Source organism: Bubalus bubalis, chromosome 12 (genome assembly GCF_019923935.1).
Source record: "Bubalus bubalis isolate 160015118507 breed Murrah chromosome 12, NDDB_SH_1, whole genome shotgun sequence".
Taxonomy (NCBI): Eukaryota; Metazoa; Chordata; class Mammalia; order Artiodactyla; family Bovidae; genus Bubalus; species Bubalus bubalis.
Genome location: NC_059168.1, coordinates 80,295,383 through 80,315,790, shown reverse-complemented (window position 1 = coordinate 80,315,790; position 20,408 = coordinate 80,295,383). Strand labels below are relative to the sequence as shown.

General features: G+C 43.4%; 1 protein-coding gene across 5 annotated transcripts in view; it reads left to right on the top strand.

The window, feature by feature from the left end:
- The window catches only part of KCNS3 (potassium voltage-gated channel modifier subfamily S member 3), a 46,974-nt gene that overhangs the window by 17,222 nt on the left and 9,344 nt on the right, over window positions 1-20,408 (top strand). For 3 of the 5 annotated variants that reach the window (XM_006051889.4, XM_006051888.4, XM_044926220.2), the window contains exons 2-3: window positions 4,931-5,031; window positions 15,030-15,215. The gene's annotated coding sequence lies outside the window, so the exon portion shown is untranslated. Of the gene's footprint in view, window positions 1-4,930; window positions 5,032-13,396; window positions 13,456-15,029; window positions 15,216-20,408 lie in introns of those variants that run through there. The other 2 variants (XM_045162300.1, XM_045162301.1) reach the window with 2 other exon arrangements.

The following is a 20,408-nucleotide window of genomic DNA, read 5'->3' as shown; positions in this document are numbered from 1 at the left end:
GCGGAGGCAGGAGAGAGAGGGGAAGGAAAGGGGCTTGAGAGATGTTTGGGAACAGAGGATGAAGGGAAAGTATACACGTGTTGTATTTCAAGGTCCCATTGGGACATTCGAATGGATACATCCAGTAGGCAGTTCTGTGAATCCACAAGGTAGAAGGGGGCTCTGGGCTGGAGATTCACACCTGGGCTCTTGATTTCAGTGAAATTTTCAGGGAGAAGAGCAGCGAGATGAGAAACCCATGGGATGGGGGAAATGACACAAATTTGAGGTCCATGGGATATATCCAGGCTACAGATCTGTTGATTTGGGTAACAGTATTAAAACATTAACCACAAAATTGATGACATTGAAAAAGTTGGGAAAGTTCCCGTAAAAATAAGATTAATGGATATCCTTGACAGTGTGGGGTCATCTGGCCACCTGATGCTCACAGATGAGGGGCAGTGATCCTTTTCTGGCAGGACTGGTGCTCTCCAGGTTGTCACAGTGGCCAGGTGACCTCCTTTTTCATCTTACCTAGTCCCTGTAGGTATTTTATTTTGTGAATTCAGATTTAAGCTTCGGGAAGAAGAAACAGAGTCTCATAGGAAACCAAGAATAAGTAGCCAGAGAAGTGGCATCAGTGAACTGCAAGGGCTGGGAGGTGGGCAGAGACAAATGCCTTAAACAAGCAAGTCACTCAGAGATGTGACGTGAACTTCGGCTTTGGTTGTCTGGAGGTGCCTTTGGCAAAACATTTAGTGCAGCATTAGGGCAAGTATTGTAGGAGAAGAAGGAAGGATGAGTGTAAAAACTGTTTTCGAAAAGCTGTGTTGCAAGGAGGAATTTGGAAGATTTTTTGTATTTTATTTATTTATTTATTTGACTGTTCCTGGTCTTAGTTACAACACAGGGGATCTAGTTCCCTGACCAGTGATTGAACCGGGGCTCCCTGCTTTGGGAGTGTGGAGTCTTACCCACTGGACCACCAGGGAAGTCCCTATTTTGTGCTATTTTTTAATATGTGAGTGATTTGAGCATGTCTGTATAAGGATGTATGTGATATAAAATAGTACTTCCTTTATTTGTCCTTGACTTAGCTTTTATAACTACAAGAAGTCCAGTCTTCCATTGCCTGGTTGGCAGATTATCCTACAAGAAGAAAGTTGTTCTTATTAAAACCACATGCTCCTGGGGTGTAGCATGGAGTGAGGTGCTTTATATGTCTATGAAGATAGCACTGTGAGCTTCAGATTTTATCAATATTAAAGGCAGCTTTGCTATTTTAGTAGGTAAGCAGCAAAGCCTTCAAATGGGTAATTTTGCATTTTAAAAGCAGCAGCACCCATGTAGCGATCTCTTACGTGTTTTTACTCATGCCATTGTAAGCTGTCCATTTCCTTTTTTAAATCATTTGCCAGGTGAAATCTGTGTGATGATCCTATCAACCAACATCACTTCTACTACATTCTGAGTTAGTGTGCTTTTATTGGTTGTATGCCATATGTCAATTTCTCTATTTACTTTTTTGTATTTGTTATGCTATAACTTGATTCATAACTTGTGTGTGTTAGAACTTATCTATTTTGTCTTTGATGTAAAACTCTTTTTATTAAGGAAAAAAATGTATCTCCCATCTGCATTGGCTGATAAGTAAGCTTCTTTTCATCTGTGGTGACCACAGTTTCAAAAGCATATTTTGTGTGATTTTTATTTCCTCCCATTGGGCAATAGAGACTTTCAAATTCGACATGGTGTGGAAGCAGCCAGTAGCCAAGAAATGTGATAAATGTCAACCAGCTAATTGATTCATCAATCAATTCAGTATGCAATTTTTGAGACTCTCATATGTGTCATGTGAGGTTCAAGGTGCTGGGGATACAGTGAAGCATAAGATAAAAATTTCTGCCTTTATGGGGCTAATATCCAAGTGGAGAAACAAACTATAAATAAGATAAAGAAACAAAGCGTATGTCTCTATGTATTTTACAGATTAACAAATGCTAAGGAGAAAAAATAGAGTAAGGAAGGGGACCAGGAGTTTCATTGAGGGATATTTTAGATAGGGTAAACAAGGAAAGTGTCATTCTGAAGCTGTTATTTGAGTAAAGACCTGAAGGATGTGAGGAAGAAGGATGTGGGATTCAATCACCTGGACGCAGAACATTCGAGGCACAAAGATCAACCAATGCAAAGGCCCTGAGGCAGGAATGTGCCTCACTTGGCAGGATTAAGGACTGTTACAGAGACTAGTCCCTGCATTGGGAAGATCCCTTGGAGAAGGAGATGTCAACCCACTTTCAGTATCCTTGCCTGGGAAATTCCACTCATAGAGGAGCCTGGCGGGCTACAGTCCATGGGTCGGAGTCGGACACAGCTGAGCAACTGAGCACACAAACAAAGAGACCAGTGTGCCAGATGGCAGTGAAAGAGAGTGAGAGGAGTAGGAGATGAAATCAGATGAGTCAGGCCAGGGAAGGGAAACTTTACTCTGAGTAAGATGGAAGTTACTACCGGCGTAACATGAAGTGATTTACAATTTTACATTCTTAACTTTTTTTGTGCCATGGAATCCTTTGGCAGTCCTGGATCGTCTATGGACCACTTTTTAAAATAGCATTTTTAAATGCAAAAAAAAAAAAAAAAAAAAAGCCACAGAATATAAAAGAATCCAACTGTATGGAAATACAGTTACCAGAATATTAAAACCAATTTATAACTTAGCAATATATGTTCTTCTCTATTAATTCATTAAAGACGATCTAGCCATTTTGGATCACTGCAGTTCCTGGTTCTACCCAGTGGTAGCTTCTAATTTTTCAGATATTCTATAACAGTGATAATGCCAAAGGGTTTTTTGTTTTAATTTCTCTGACCACAGCTTTGACTAGATGGACCTTTCTTGGCAAAGTAATGTCTCTGCTTTTTAATAAGCTGTCTAGGTTGGTCTTCGGAGAAGGCAACGGCAACCCACTCCAGTACTCTTGCCTGGAAAATCCCATGGATGGAGGAGCCTGGTAGGCTGCAGTCCAAGAAGTCGCTAAGAGTCGGACACAACTGAGTGACTTTACTTTCACTTTTCACTTTCATGCATTGGAGAAGGAAATGTCAACCCACTCCAGTGTTCTTGCCTGGAGAATCCCAGGGACGGGGGAGCCTGGTGGGCTGCCGTCTATGGGGTCGCACAGAGTCGGAGACGACTGAAGTGACTTAACAGCAGCAGCAGCAGGTTGGTCTTAATTTTATTTCCAAGGAGCAAGCGCCTTTTAATTTCATGGCTGCAGTCACCATCTGCAGTGATTTTGGAGCCCCCCCAAAAATAAAGTCTGTCACTGTTTCTACTGTTTCCCCATTTATGTGCCATGAAGTTAGTTTTCTGAATGTTGAGTTTTAAGACAACTTTTTCACTCTCCTCTTTCACTTTCATCAAGAGGCTCTTTAGTTCTTCACTTTCTGCAATAAGGGTGGTGTCACCTGCATATCTGTGGTTATTGCTATTTCTCCTGGCAATCTTGATTCCAGCTTGTGCTTCATCCAGCCCAGCATTTCTCATGATGCACTCTGCATATAAGTTAAATAAGCAGGGTGACAATATACAGTCTTGACGTATTCCTTTCCCGATTTGGAACCAATCTGTTGTTCCATGTCTGGTTCTAACTGTTGCTTCTTGACCTGCACACAGATTTCTTAGGAGGCAGGTCAGGTGGTCTGGTATTCCTATCTCTTTAACAATTTTCCACAGCTTGTTGTGATCCACACAGTCAAAGGCTTTGGTGTAGTCAAAACTATGGTTTTTCCAGTAGTCACGTATGGATGTGAGAGTTGGACTATAAAGAAAGCTGAGCACTGAAAAATTGATGCTTTTGAAGTGTGGTGTTGGAGAAGACTCTTGAGAGTAACTTGGACTGCAAGGAGATCCTACCAGTCCATCCTAAAGGAAATCAGTCCTTAATATCCATTGGAAGGACTGATGCTAAAGCTGAAACTCCAATACTTTGGCCACCTGATTCGAAGAATTGACTCATTTGAAAAGACTCTGATGCTGGGAAAGATTGAAGGCGGGAGCAGAAGGGGACAACAGAGGATGGGATGGTTGGATGGCATCAGCAGCTCAATGAACCTGAGTTTGAGCAAGCTCCAGGAGTTGGTGATGGACAGGCAAGCCTGGCGTGCTGCAGTCCATGGAATCACAAAGAGTTGGACATGACTAAGCAACTGAACTGAAAGCTGAATTTCTCTGACTGTTCCTTGTGGCTGAATGGTTCAGGACACCTGGGGTGTGGTCTCATGTTTCAGCAGATTCTCTGTATGGCCACATGCAACCCATTTTGCTTCCATAGGGACATCTCTCTCCTGGGTAACTCCCAGCTCACCAAGGTGTGGACAGTACAAGTTCTTCATATTCTGAGAAGAAAGAATCTATTTAAATATGTCCAGGGACTTTCCTGGCAGTCCAGTGGTTAGGACTCTGAGCTTCCACTACTGGGGAATCCCTGGTTGGGGAACTAAGATCCCACAAGTCACAAGGCACAGCCAAAAAAAAAAGTAAAATCAATAAGTCTAGGTCATATGGCTACATCTTGGGTGAGTCCAGCCATTTTCTGCTCTCTACCTACTATAGGCATTTTAGTCCCCACATATTACATAAGTTCTTTCCTCTACTTGGAGAGCAGCCTTACTCTCAACTGTTTTCCTTTACTTGTTCGTATTTGACCCAACTCTTAGGGCTCAGCTCTGATACCCCTGGTCAGGCAGTGTCTCTGCTTCCCCATCCCAGGGGACCCTGTACCTCCTCTGAACTGCAGCACCTTCTCAGTGTCTCCTCTTGTGTTGCTATTCTGCCTTGGGTTGCAGTTGTTTATTTACCTATTTTCTCTCCTCCAACATTTTCTAAGCTCCTTAAGCACAGAGGACAAGAGCCATGTTGTGTTCTGTCTTCTGTTATTTCCAGGACAGGCCTGCCTTAAAGCGGATGGAATGAAAAGCAGAAGCTTACAGTCCTACACGTGATGCCAGAGCACGTCGGCGGAGGGCTCTGTCTCACCCAGACCTGTAAGTTGACTTAATGTCTGCTCTTCTGTCTCTCCTCCCTTCCCAAATACTGACCAAGGCTGCTTATGACCTTTTATTTTCCCAAGTAGAAATAACTGTTTTCTTCAGTGTTTTTGTAATACTTTAAAGAAATTCACAGAATGCTGAGAGGTACAGAATAGAAGGCAAAAATCACCCCAAATTCCATCATTCAGAGAGAATGTGTTTAACATTTTGGGGCATATTTGTATAGTTTTTTTTTTCCATTTCATAAAGGCAGACATAGTTTATAAAGATCAGATCATGACACTATTGTATTATAATTATTTTCTTCTCTTACTTACCATTTTGTGACTTACTTTTCTTGAATCTCTGGGCAGTGGAGTCCAGTGGATGAACAGAGCTTTAGAGCATTATTGTTTGAATTTAAACTGTCAAACCATCACTTAGGAGCTACTGACTCTGGACGGTTAGTTAACTTCTCTCTTTGCCAGATGCTGCCTCTGTAAAATGAACCCAGTGGAAATACTACTAGTCCAAGTGTTGTGAGGATTAAATGGATTCAGGTGTGAACACTTAGAGAGGCGCCTGACTTGGTATGCAGAGCTGTTATGATCATGTCAGCATTTTCAATGGCCACAGAGTATTCTTTGGCATGGCCTGCTCCTAATTTTATTTCACCATTCCCCTATCGATGGACTTTTAGGTTGCCTTTATACCCTTATGAATAATTAATGATGTAGTGACATCGTTGTATCTACATCCTTGGACACTGTGTCTGATTTATTTCCTCAGGATACATTCCAAAAGGTGAAACTGTGGGATTTTAAGATATACATTACTAGTGTCCTCCAGATTTCCTTTAATAAATTGACACTGCTACTATCTTTGCATGATAGATTCCCCCCCCACCCCCGTACCCACAGAACTGTTTTCTTTCAGTTGATCATTTTATCACTGTGTTAGTGTAGATGTTGGATGCATCAGTCATGTCATTGCAAACGTGGGGACAGATAAGACTGAACTCAAAGTCTAAAGTCCCCAGGTGGGATGATTTTCCTGTTTCCTGGCTGCAGGCTGAACCCCTGCTTGTCAGCCGTGAAGCTGGGGGACTCCTGCAAAGTGGAGGGAGCCAGGGCATTCCTCCCTGGGGCCAGTGGAATGGTGGCAGTCGTGGAGGAAGACCACGCTAGGGGCAGTGGCCGTGTGGTTTTGCTTTTCCTTACGAGGTGCACAGCCTTCCACAGGACCCTCCTTACCCTCCTGTTTGTGGGTTGTATTTGAAGATGACTCAGCAGCGGCTTGCTGCCTTTTACTGCTCCCCAGGGGAGGTCGTCTAGGAACAGAACCCTGGGGGAAGACAGTGGTGTTCAGTTACCATGCTTGTAGCCCTTGGGATGTCTGGGGATGGTGTTGCATTCACTCATTCTGGATGGCCAAGAGAAGTATAATTTGTATTAACCCTTCAAATATCATTTAGAGGCCTTGCTTTAGCAAGCACTTACTGGTTTTCTCTCTGAATACCATAATCCCTATCAATTTATTTTTAATTCCTGAATATTTTAGACCCTGGGAAGCTTTCATTTTTCTCTTGAGACAGAGAAAAAGGAAGGAAAAAAAAATCTTTGTTAATTTAAGGATTTTTCCTATTGACTTAAGGTATTTCTTTTTATATTTTGGGCTTCCCTTGTGGCTCAGGTGGTAAAGAATCCACCTGCAATGTGGGAGACCTGGGTTTGATCCCTGGGTTGGAAAGATCCCTTGGTGAAGGGAAAGGCTACCCACTCCAGTATTCTGGCCTGGAGAATTCCATGGACTGTATAGTCTGTGGGGTCACAAAGAGTCAGACATGACTGAGTGACTTTCACTACCACTTTCATATTTTATTCGTTTATTATTTTATTATTGGAGTATAGTTGCTTTATAATGTTGTATTAGTTTCTGCTGTATGACAAAGTGAATCATCTGTATATATATACATATATCCCTTCCCCCTTGAGCCTCCCTCTCACTTCCCCCATCCCACCCCTCCAGGCCAGTAGAGCACCCGCTGAGCTTCCTGTGCTGTTCGGCAGCTTCCCACTGGCTGAATTACACGTGGTAGGTGTATATGTCAGCGCTAGTCTCCCAGTTTGTCCCACCCTCCCCTTCCCACTCTGTGTCCACATGTCATTCTCCACTGAAATTTGATACTTTGGAAAAAATAAGTCATTTGGAGATAGATGGTGGCTCAGACGGTAAAGCGTCTGTCTACAATGAGGGAGACCTGGGTTCGAGCCCTGGGTTGGGAAGATCCCCTGGAGAAGGAAATGGCAATCCACTCCAGTACTATTGCCTGGAAAATCCCATGGACAGAGGAGCCTCATAGGCTACAGTCTATGGGGTCGCAAAGAGTCGGACACGACTGAGAGACTTCACTTTCACTTTCACTTCATTCTTAGGAAACTACTTTCTGAATTAACTGGACAGGGTTGTATTATTCTGATTGCTTTGGATTATAGGATTTAAATATGATTTTACTGGCACATTAAATTCTACTATGGTGGCCTGATTGCGTTATTTTAGCTTTATTTAAGCAAAACCCTTGACCACAGTTCTTACTAATGAAGCAAGCTAGAGGTGGAGTCCGGAGAAGGCAATGGCACCCCACTCCAGTACTCTTGCCTGGAGGGTCCCATGGACGGAGGAGACTGGTAGGCTGCAGTCCATGAGGTCGCTAAGAGTCGGACACGACTGAGCAACTTCACTTTCACTTTTCACTTTCATGCATTGGAGAAGGAAATGGCAACCCACTCCGGTGTTTTTGCCTGGAGAATCCCAGGGACGGTGGAGCCTGGTGGGCTGCCGTCTATGGAGTCGCACAGAGTCGGACACGACTGAAGCGACTTAGCAGCAGCAGCAGCAGCAGCAGAGGTAGAATCAGCGTTTACCTTTTCTTTGTCCTTGTATCGCATCATTACTCTTAGATTTTATGGGAAATTGGCCTGTAGATGATGAATAGGGGCAAGACTACCAAACTGATATTTTGTGGCAGATCAGAGTTTCCACAAGATTGGCAGCTTTGATTAGGAGTGGGTGTGGCCAGCAGGAGCGCCCGGCCCACAGGAATTAGGCCACATCTTTGAAACTGTATGAATGTGTGGCCCTGGGTATTATTCTAGCACTGAAAATGTTAGCAAACAGAAGACCGACTCACTGAGAAAATCACTAATCTTTACACTAGACTCAAGATTCAAGTTGTGTGACACATGCTTTGACTTTCAACAAAAGGTTAACCTTGCTTTTATCTTTCTTCATTTGCAAAATTTTGCTTGTCTGACACCAGAAATGCCAGTACTGAATTCTAAAAGAATATGTGTTTTGGAGAAATTTCCCCAGCCCCTGTCAGCAGATGAAGTATTGGTACAATCTGTCTTTCTGATCTTTCTGAACTTCCAGCTCCCATATAGGTGTCTGTGGTGTTTTTCACTCTGCTTGCTGATTTTGCTCTTGAGGGGACATTTGGCAGTATCTGGAGATATTTTGATTGTCACACCCTGGGGGCAGGAAGGAGGTATACTGCTGGCATCTAGGTAGAGTCCAGTGCATGTATGCATACTCAGTCGCTCAGTCATGCCTGACTCCTGTGACCCCATGGTCTGTAGCCCACCAGGCTCCTTTGTCCATGGAATTTCCCAGGCAAGAATACTGGAGTGGATTGCCATTCCCTCCTCCAGGAAGGATCTTGCTCCTCTAGGGCATCTTCCCGACCCAGGGATCACACCTGTGTCTCCTGCATTGGCAGGTGGATTCTTTATGACTGAGCCACCTGGGAAGCCTTTGGGTAGAGGCCAGAGATGCTGCTAAGTGTCCTGTAGTGCATAGGATATCCCCCAGGAAAAAAGAATTATCCGGCCTCAAAATGTCAGTGGTGCTGAGGCTAAGTGTCCCTGCTATAGAAGTTTGCAAGGTCAGCATGTCTCCAGGGAAGTCGGCAGGTTGCTAGGAGGGTGCTCCAAGGTGTCATTTACCTGGTAACCTTATCACGGATTGGGGTCAGCTCTGTCTTAGACTTGCGACTTCAGAAACTCAGGTGTCCCAGAGCTGAGTAAATAAACTTCTGTTTGCTTTACTAAGTTCCACTCTTTAAATAGAAGTGGTGGACAGAGTGGACACTTGTGTCAGCTGCATAGCTTATTTGCTCTGTGTTGGCAAGGAACCTGGGAACTGAAATCACCAGCAGGTGCCTCAAGGAGCTGAGAGTCAGAACAAGGGGAGATTTGGGAGTATGTAATGCTATCTGAGACTCTGAGCTCTGGAGACTTAAAACCCCACTCAAGATGTATCATATCAGTGTTGGAGATGCTGTAAAACTCTTCTCCTTTAGAAAGTTCTGGAATGGGTCTTGGCAACCAATTTTTATCTTTAACACTTTCTTCCTCTGCTTCCATTGCTGATCCTCTGCCTTTCATTATCCATATTGATTCTTTTAATTAATTTACTGTTTAGTCTTGTTGGCTTGGGGGAGAGGAATTGGCTAAAAACAAAAACAAAAACCTGTCAGGTGTCATTGTACAACAGAGACAACTAATTTGAAGATTGATATTAGGACACTGTCCCTAACTGCAGGCTTCTCAGTCTTGTGGGTGGCACTGAAGTCACAACATTTCAGAAGAATGTGAGCAGAGCAGTGACAGGTGCTCTCAGCATTTTCTACAAACTCAGAGGACACAGACCTAGGCTGCAGTGTCACTTGGAGTGCTGCTTTTAAGTTCTCAGGCTCTGGTTTTAAAGTTTAATTTTGGGAGAGCAACATTATTCCTGTGATTCTCTGGGAGAATGATGCAGGGCATCATTATCAGTCTTGTGTACTGTCTGCTCGTCTGTTTGATTCTCCTCGTTCTGTTCCAAGATTGGATGTCAGGCCTCCGGGTGATGAAAGAGTCCTGTCTGCCACTTAATCTTCACCTTTCCCCTCTCAGTATTGGAGGTGGTCATCGTGTTCATTTTTGAAAGCTGTAGTCAGCCCAGAAGGAAATATAGCCAGGCTGGACAGGAGCCCAGGGATGCCACTGAGGGTCTCCCTTTGTCCTGTAAAGAGAGGAATTCTGTGGAGGCTGGAGATACTGAATGAGCTTGATGTGTTTTGTCCGGATCCTGCTGAATCACTCAACAAAGTCAGAAACCAGCAGAAGTGCAAAATCACGAATGCTCCAGTCTTTTTTTTTTTTTTTTTTGAACAGTTGCACACAGATAGGGATGATGGGAACACAGAAACAGAACCAGTTGGTGGGATTGTTCAGCAGGAAGAGGGGAATGTGTCAGATATACACATTTTTCTTCCCCTCAAACCTGCTGGTTTGGGCCATGTCTGCCATCTCTCCTAGTTCAGTTCAGTTCAGTCGCTCAGTTGTGTCTGACTCCTTGCGACCCCATGAATTGCAGCATGCCAGGCCTCCCTGTCCATCACCTACTCCCTGAGTTCACTCAGACTCACGTCTATTGAGTCCATGATGCCATCCAGCCATCTCATCCCAACCCTTCCTTATTTTCCCGCAAGGGCTAGAAGAGGATCTTGATTTTCTATACTCATTGAAATCAGGCAGACCTACCTAAGTTTGAATCCCATCTCTGGTACACACAGGTATGGAGCTTTGGGCAAACAGTGTCTTTGAGCCTCAGTGTCCCACCAGTAAAATGGGAAGGTTCCTGGTGTGTTATAGGGACCCAGAAAATGCTAGTTATCATTTTACATGGAGAGGTCACACCTAGTGTATGAATGCTATAAGCAGGGGATGAACTGACATAAATTCACATCAGTTCAGTTCAGTCACTCAGTCATGTCTGACTCTTTGTGATCCCATGGACTGCAGCACGCCAGGCCTCCCTGTCCATCACCAACCCTAGAGTTTACTCAAACTCATGTCCATTGAGTTGGTGATGCCATCCAACCATCTCTATCCTCTATCATCCCCTTCTCCTCCTGCCTTCAATATTTCCCAGCATCAGGGTCTTTTCCAGTGAATCAGTTCTTCACATCAGGTGTCCAAAGTATTGGAGCTTCAGCTTCAACATCAGTCCTTCCAATGAACATTCAGGACTGATTTCCTTGAGGATTGACTGGTTGGATCTCCTTGCAGTCCAGGGGATTCTCAAGAGTCTTCTCCAACACCACAGTTCAAAAGCATCAATTCTTTGGTGCTCAGCTTTCTTTATAGTCCAATTCTCACATCCATACATGACCACTGGAAAAACCATAGCCTTGACTTGACAGACCTTTGTTGGCAAAGTAATGTCTCTGCTTTTTAACATGCTGTCTAGGTTGGTCATAACTTTTCTTCCAAGGAATAAGCATCTTTTAATTTCATGGCTGCAGTCACCATCTGAAGTGATTTTGGAGCCCCCCAAAAATAAAGTCTGCCACCATTTCCACTGTTTCCCATCTATTTGCCATGAAGTTATTGGACTGGATGCCATGATCTTAGTTTTCTGAATGTTGAGCTTTAAGCCAACTTTTTCACTCTCATGTTTCACTTTCATCAAGAGACTGTTTAGTTCTTCTTTACTTTCTGCCATAAGGGTGGTGTCATCTGCATATCTGAGGTGATTGATATTTCTCCCAGCAATCTTTATTCCAGCTTGTGCTTCATCCAGCCCAGTGTTTCTCATGATGTACTCCGCATAGAAGTTAAATAAGCAGGGTGACAATATACAGCCTTGACATATTCCTTTTCCTATTTGGAACCAGTCAGTTGTTCCATGTCCACTTCTAACTGTTGCTTCCTGACCTGCATATGTATTTCTCAAGAGGGAGATCAGGTGGTCTGGTATTCCCATCTCTTGAAGAATTTTTCACAATTTATTGTGATTCACACAGTCAAAGGCTTTGGCATAGTCAATAAAGCAGAAATAGATGTTTTTCTGGAACTCTCATGCTTTTTCCATGATCCAGCAGATGTTGGCAATTTGGTCTCTGGTTCCTCTGCCTTTTCTAAAACCAGCTTGAACATCTGGAAATTCACGGTTCACATATTGCTGAAGCCTGGCTTGGAGAACTTTGAGCATTACTTTGCTAGTGTGTGAGATGAGTGCAATTGTGCGGTAGTTTGAGCATTCTTTGGCATTGCCTTTCTTTGGGATTGGAATGAAAACTGACCTTTTCCAGTCCTGTGGTCACTGCTGAGTTTTCCAAATTTGCTGGCATATTGAGTGCAGCACTTTCACAGCATCATCTTTCAGGATTTGAAAATTGGAATTTCAACTGGAATTCCATCACCTCCACTAGCTTTGTTTGTAGTGATGCTTCCTAAGGCCCACTTGACTTCACATTCCAGGATGTCTGGCTTTAGGTGAATGATCACACTATCATGATTATCTTGATCTTGAAGATCTTTTTTGTACAGTTCTTCTGTGTATTCTTGCCACCTCTTCTTAATATCTTCTGCTTCTGTTAGGTCCATACCATTTCTGTCTTTTACTGAGCCCGTCTTTGCATGAAATGTTCCTTTGGTATCTCTGATTTTCTTGAAGAGATCCCTAGTCTTTCTCATTCTGTTGTTTTCCTCTATTTCTTTGCACTGATCACTGAGGAAGGCTTTCCTTGCTATTCTTTGGAACTCTATTCAAATGAGACTGAGACAGAACTGTGTTTGAGCGTCTCCTGTGGAGGTACAGGTCGGCAGTGGTCTGCTGCAGGGACGGGGCTCTGGGTGTATGGCATAAGTCCTCTTGGAAGAGGTCGCCATTAACCCCACTATAGAGCTGCCAGAACTTACATAAATTCATATAGAGAAATATTGACTGATTTTGTGTGTTTTCCAAAAACCCAGTCTTTTGGACAGAAATCATGGTGAGGGGAAATGAAGCAAGGCACAGGAATTCTGACTTTTAGGGGAAGAAGAGAAAAAAGACAGCCTAGGATGTTGTTCATGCCTCAGACATTGATGCCCACTGGGCACCAGTTTCTGTAAAAATGATACATTTGGTCTGTCTGTCCCTGGACCAGCCCCATCCTGAGAAGGTGATGAGCCAGTGTCCAGCACTGCTGAGGTTTTCAGAAGTGCTGAATAGCCTAAGGACTTTGTTGATTTTTTTTTTTCTTCAGTAATTAATGTAGTCATATCAAAGCTGTTTGTAGTTAGTTAATTATCTCCTAGCCAGATTAATCTTACCTTCCTTTAAAATGTGCTACTTTTGGAAAGGTGTCTGGTAGGGAAAGGAAGCCTATATTTGTGTGCTGTACCCTTTAAAAAAGGCACGACATTTCTACATATCCAGTGGAACACAAATATCTGAGGCTAACCCTTTGAGCTGCCGCTGGGAGGCTGTGGAGGAGGAGGAGGACGTTAAGGGGGAGGAGGGAGAGAATAAGGAAGAGGAGGAGGTGGAGATGGAGCGGGGGAGAGGAGGAGAAAGGGGAGCAGAAGGACGAGGAGGAAGAGGAAGATGATGAGGAGGAGGAAGATGGTAAGGGGGAGGAGGGGGAGAATAAGGAAGAGGAGGAGGGGGAGCTGGGAGGGGGAGGACCATGACAGGGAGGAGGGGGAGATGAGGGGGAGAGGAGGGGAAGGGCGGAAGGAATGGAGGAGGAGGCTAGCTCCTGAATTTTATTTGTCCATGTTGAAATGTCTCTACCTCTTTTCCAAGGGTCCCAATCACAGAAGTTCAGTGTGGGTAGAGCTGCACTTTTTCTGTATCCTTCCTCATTGTCATCTCTATTAGAGGTGGAAATTTGCTGCAGGGTTGCTCTGGCCCTTGTTGGGACCGGCTTGTGGTTCCTGCTTTGCTTCCCACCCCGTTGCCCCCTGAATGTTGGTAGGACACCTCCACATATTTGTTCTTTGGCTTTGGTCCTCTGCGCTCTGAGATGGGGGAGAGGGCAAGTGCTGGATCTTGTTTGTAATCGCAATGCCTGGATAATATTAGGCAGAGCTTCAGATATAATGAAAGTTTGCAGTGACTGACACAGCTGGAAGCATGTCTTTCACTTTTTTCTGAAGCTCAGGATCAATCCTTTCTTCTTTATCTTCCCTATTTCCCCTTTGAACTTAGCATTGATTGGAAAACATGAAAATCGATAGGTAGATGCTTAGATACTACCATGGGAAAGCACCACCATGAGGCAAAGCTTACCCTGTTGGCAAGTAAAGTTTTTTTTTTTTTGCTTTCTTTAATTTATTCAGAGAGAAAAAATGAAATTTATCCTCTTATTTTCATATTAACTCTCCCTCATACATAACACACACACACACACACACACACACACACACAACTAGAGGACTTTGATCTAGCATGTGTAGTCATTTCTGATGTCTGAAAGATGACAGTGACCAATGAAGCAACATTGAATTTGGCCAGCCTTTGAAACCTATCGATTTCAAATTAGAGCAGCAGTATTCATTCTATTAGTGCAGTCACACTCAAAACTTGGTCTCTAATATGGATTAAAGGTGTTCAATTAGAAGTTTATAAATATGTTGTTCAGTCGCTAAGTCATGTCTGACTCTTTGGGACACCATGAACTGCAACAAGCCAGGCTTCTTTGTCCTTCACTATCTCTCAGAGTTTGCTCAAACTCATATCCACTGAGTTGGTGATGCCATCCAACCATATCATCCCCTGTCGCTCCCTTCTCCTGCCCTCAATCTTTCCCAACATCAGGGTCTTTTTATAAGTATACCCTTGAAAAATATACTAGGAAAATGATGCTCCTGGAAGAAACAGTGTGGGAGGTGAGTGACTAACGTCCTAATTCTAGGACCTCATGTTATGGATGTTTTGTTGGCCTTGGGGTCAGTGGAGATGCCCCAGGTGTCCATTCCAGTCAAGATCTGAGTCCTGGAGCCTGAAAGTGGTTGCGAATCACTTCCTGATGCCTCTGTAGCCACGTGACCAAGGGGAGTGATGGGTTCTGGGAGTTTGATTGGGCTCTACAATATGAGTCTAATTAGTAAAATGCCCAGAGCATTGAGTCTGAGATAAAACTTCTTGGATGTGTTTTCTCCTTGGAGTTACAACATGACTGATACTTTCTTCTGCAGGTGAGAGTGATTTCTCAGCGATTGCTTCGGCTACAACCAGAGAACAGGATTCTTTTCTTTTTGGCTGCTAAATGCCTCTGTACCCCACACTTTCCAGTGAGGGGAGAAGGCTGGAGCTTCTTGGATGATGATGGATATTCCGCTGGGCAGGATGAGGGCAGAGTGTGTGACATCAACACCACAAGGGTAAGAGCTGCCTGTCTGGTGTTTTCTCTGATGCCAGCATTTACCAAAGGAAAGGGAGAAAAACTTAGTGACAGAAATGAGGGTTAAGCATCCGGGAGACTCTTCTGTTTGTAAACATCCATGGGGCAGTTGGGGTAGATGACTGAGGAAGGAAGGGAGAGGGCTGGCCTGGAAGGACTGGGTTGCTCTGTGCTGGGAGACACAGCAGGTCAACTTTGGAAGATCCTGTTGTCCACGTGGCCCACCCTCTTTTGTGGTTATAGTTCAGACTTGAGGAAGTGACACTCCTCACTGTGACAAGGTTCCATTTGTGTCCTGGCCTGAAATAAGTGCTATGGTGCTGAACCTGAGAAGAATCTTGCTCTGGTCCCAGATTGAGGACTTACTGGCAGTACTGGGCCTGGAGACACACTTTTGCTTGAGCTATATAGGTGTCTCAAATGGTAAAGAATCTGCCTCCAATTCAGGAGATCCAAGTTCGATCCCTGGGTTGAGAGGATCCACTGGAGAAAGAAATGGCAACCCCCTCCAGCATTCTTGACTGGGAAATCCCATGGACAGAGGATCTTGGTGGGCTACAGTTTATGGGGTCCCAAAGAATTGGACACAACTGCACAACTGACACTTCCTATAGTGTTAAAAACTTTGGATCAATTCTGATTAATGTTGAGATATCCCACCTAAAAATGAGTATTTTTGTGTTTTCCGGGAACACTGTAAGATACCCCAAACTGGCCTTCTGTTCCCAAAAAGGACTCATGCCGAGTAGTCTTTGCCTCTGAGATAAGCCTGGGTGGTTCACTGCAGTCCCAACCAGCCCCCTTCATTTGTGTAACTTACTTGTTTGGTTGTTTGGTCACTGGAGGCATGTCATTTCACCATGCCTGATCTACAGCCTTCTGCTAGCTCTTTCACAAAAACAGTGTTTTGTTTTGTTTTTAAGAACAGTTTACAGAAAAATTGTGCAGAAATTGCTGAGTTCCCATGTACACCCTCCCCTTATCCACACAGTTCATCCTACTTTTAACATCTTGCCTTGGTGCAGTGTTTATTACAATTGATAGCCAATACTGACATATTATTATTGACTTAAGTCCATAGTGCATATTAGGATTCACTCTTGGTGTGGAACTTTCTATGGGTTTTGACAAACATATAGTGGCATGTATGGACCATCACAGCATCATATAGGATAGTTTCACCACCCCCAAATGCTCTGTGCTCCATCTGTTCACAGTCATAGTTTTTATTGATTCTTCCAGATCAAAATGAATGTCTTTCACTAGAGCATGGACAGCACTTAGCATAAGGGGCTGGGGCTGTGGTGATGACAAGACATAGTCCCCTCCATGGAAAAGCTTGGAGCCTGGTGACAGTAATGGTCAGAGTTGTGGAGGATAAAGAGAACTATAAAGGCAATAAAGAGAAGGATAAAGAGGATAAAGATAACTATAAGGATATAAAGATAACTAAGGATAAAGAGAACTATAAAGACACTGTAATCCCTTGCCCGGGGTAGGGGTGGGGTGGGGGGCAGTGCAGATAAAAATGCACCTGAAAGGCTATGGAGAAGGTGAACAGAGCTGGGAAGTAAGGGCAGGGGGAATGATTCATGTGGAGCAGATCATTCAGTGCTCCAGCAGTCCACCTCTGGACCTCATCGCGTCACCCCGACAGCTGTCTTTAGGGTCTTCTCCAGTGAGTTGGCTCTTTACATCAGGTGGCCAACTGTCTGCATGAGGGTTCCTCTATGTAATGTGATGAGGTAGCTACTGGACAGTTAAGTCTCCCCTCTTGTGGCAAAGTCCACATTTTTCCAATTTCTGGTTGAATATCTTTCACCTCTGGTTCTTTGCTTTTTACAAACAGGACAGATTTCTGGCTTTTGGGTTCACTGAATTAGCCTTCTAAAGCAGCTCCCCTGCTTGGAGATGAGCTGGGTGAGTTACAGGGATCCCTGGAGTTTGCAGAGGGAGTCAGCCATTCTAAATGGAATCTCGAGGAAATGAGCACCTCTCTAGTATGACTGTCCAGATGGAGGTGGCAAGAGAGGGAAAGGAGTAAGTAGGGGCAGGAACAAGGAGGTAGGGGGGGGCTCATCTTTTTTTTTTTTTTGGTTCTACCTATTTGTTGCTACCAACCCATCTCCCTCCACCCCCGTCATGCATGTTTGCTCTGTCTTGTGACCCCATGGACTACAGCCCTACCAAGCTCTTCTGTCCATGGAATTTTCCAGGAAAGGATACTGGATTGGGTTGCCATTTCCTTCTCCAGGGGACTCTTATCTTAATCTCTTATTTTTGAAATAAGGCTTTACATGTATCTTATGCTTTGTGTTTTCAGAAGACTTTTGTGTTTGTTATTGTATCATCAAAGTGTGTACATCATCTTTTATTGATCAAGAACCTCCCATCCAAGGTCACAGAGCTGGGAAGTGGCACTTCAGGCACAAGTTTTCAGAGTCTTAACCTTGTCTTCTTTTCTTTAGGTGCTTCTGATAGTTCAGCATGGATAAGGGGACCTGGTGGGTTCATTTCTTTCAGTGCAACATTTAAAAGTTGGATTTGGGTTATGAATCTTCTGAATTAGGGTGACTGGGGACCTGGCCACTGGTGTGTTGTCAGCTGCACGTAATGCTGTTGGAACACGGATGTGGAAGAGACCAGGAGGGAGTTTCCTTGCTCTGCTTGGCCAGTGGGACTCACTTTGCATCCAGGCTTCCTCATGGACTGGGAAGAGCTGTGTGGAAGGTTACTGGGTGGGGGGGGGATTGGCTCCACTTAGAAGCCTCAGGATACCCAGGAAATGCTGATCCCTGCAAACAAAGACTTAAATCTAGAAGGCTCTCTGAGGCTTTGTATGGCCTGCACACTGGCTCTGGGCATGTCCTCCTCGATGTCTCATAAAGAGCTATTTCTTTTTCAGGATTGTGCTGTAAAAAGACATCTGATCCACAAAGATCTGAATCAAGGACCACTAGCATCTCCATTTCCAAATCCACAGTCAAGGTGGACCATGCAATGCCACTGACATTTCATTATACTCTCTGCTCCTCTGTGACCCAACGCTGACTTCTGATTTTCTTTTCCTTACATGCTACCCACACCAGTGCATGGGGAGCTTGCTCTGGGAGAAGGTCATCACCAGGGAAGGTTCCTGGTGAGAGGATGCTCAATACTTGGGTGTGGATGGAATTTAGATTTTCACTTCTGTTTGCATTTGTTTCGTTTTATTTGGAATAGTCTCACACAGCATGGCTGGAAATAGAATTTAGCATGATGGTGAAGAATCCGCCCGCAGTTCAGGAGACCAGGGTTCGATCCCTGGGTTGGGAAGATCCCTTGGAGGAGGGCATGGCAACCCACTCCAGTATTCTTGCCTGGAGAATTCCCTTGGAGCCTGGTGGGCTAAAGTCCATGAGGTCACACAGAGTCAGACACGACTGATGGACTAAGCACAGTACATCACCCTTTTAAAAAACATATATGATTTTTCTTTGAAAGTGAATAGAATGAAATACAGCTTTTCCAGATGATTATTCCATAAAGACTGCAATATTAATGCAGAAAAATGCTCCCCTCTTTCTCGATGATAGGACTAATGTAGATTTTGGACAAGTGGGAAGGACAAAAGAATCTAGGTTTTTTTGTTTGCTTGTCTGTTTACTTTTATGGAATTGATTTAAAAGAGTGGTTCTGCCCAATAAAGCAAGTAGAAGTGGCTTGTATTTGTTATGCCTTTCTTACTTTTTTGAGCAAATCAAGTGCGTTATCAAAGCCACCCATGCACATGTGTGCATGGATATGTGTCAACCTTTAAAAGACACAGTTTTGAGAGCATTTATAAAGTGAGTTTGAGAGCATGAAGCAAAGAGAGTGGTAAGAGGTTAATGGCTTTGGAATAGATCAACGTGGTGTTTAGTTTAAACTGCCAGAGAATATCTTGGATTTTTGACATCTTTTTTCTTTCTTTTCAATCTTACAAACATCAGGATACACAAGGTGGCCAAATACAGTGTATGGTGTCCTCACCATGAGTGATTTGTGTTGATAGTAGGCAGGAGGATTGATGCAATGAAGTGAAGCTCTTGAGGAAGAGAATGAAAATAGCACTTGAGTTTCCTACCTGTGGCCAGATGCCTTTGGAACACATAGATGTGCCTGATCGGAGACCGCATGTATCCTTGATATGCTAGTACTAAATCCCCTACCAGAGTATATAGCATTCTTTATTGAGGCTGACTAATAAAATATATAAAATTGAAGACCAGCCAGTTAAAGACCTTCCTCCTTCCAGTTAAAAAAGTTAAATGTTTGAGGCATAGTGGAAAAAGTTTGCCCTATAAATCTGTATAATGTTGGCTAAATCCTGAGCCTCAGGTTTTTCTATTTGTGACACGGGGTATAAGGTCTACCGCTAGGACTGCGGGAGAATTAAATGAAGTCATTCATTCAATGATAATCACTCATTGCTCATACTGAGGTACTACGTGAGTTGCTGGGAATTAAAGGATGCACAATAATGTATATGAAAACATGTATCACAGTGCATAGCCGCACAAGGTGCTTAGTAGATTTTTCTTAAAACATTTTTTGATGGAGAATTTTTATATGTACAAAAAAAGAGAATAATTCATTAAATTCCTCTGTACCTGTCACTCAGCTAAAATAATTGCTGTAGTTATTAATTCATAGCCATCTTGTACGATCAGTGACTCCTCCCTGTCCTCCCAACCCCACACCAATGAATTATTTTGAAGTAAATTCTTAATGCAGTAAAATTTTATCCATAAATCTTAGCATATATTTGTGAAAGGTAAAGGTTTTTTTAGCACATAATTACAATATCATTAGCACATTGAAAAATTGAACAATTATAATTTTACGTTATCAAGTGTCTAGTTTAGTGTTCAGATACTCCTGATTTTCATATATATATTTTTGAAAGCATTTGGCTAGCTCGAATCAGTATCCACACAAAGCCACACACTGAATCTATTTGATGTGTCATTTATCTGATCCATCATTTGTCCTGTATAATTTCCCACAGTCTGGTTTTTGCTGATTGCATCCCTATAGTGTCTTTGAACATGTTCCTCTGAAATATCCTATTTGATTTTAACTGTTAGAGCTAGATCAAATTTATGTCTTATTTTATTTTTTGGCTAGGATAGTTCAGAATTGTGTATGTGTT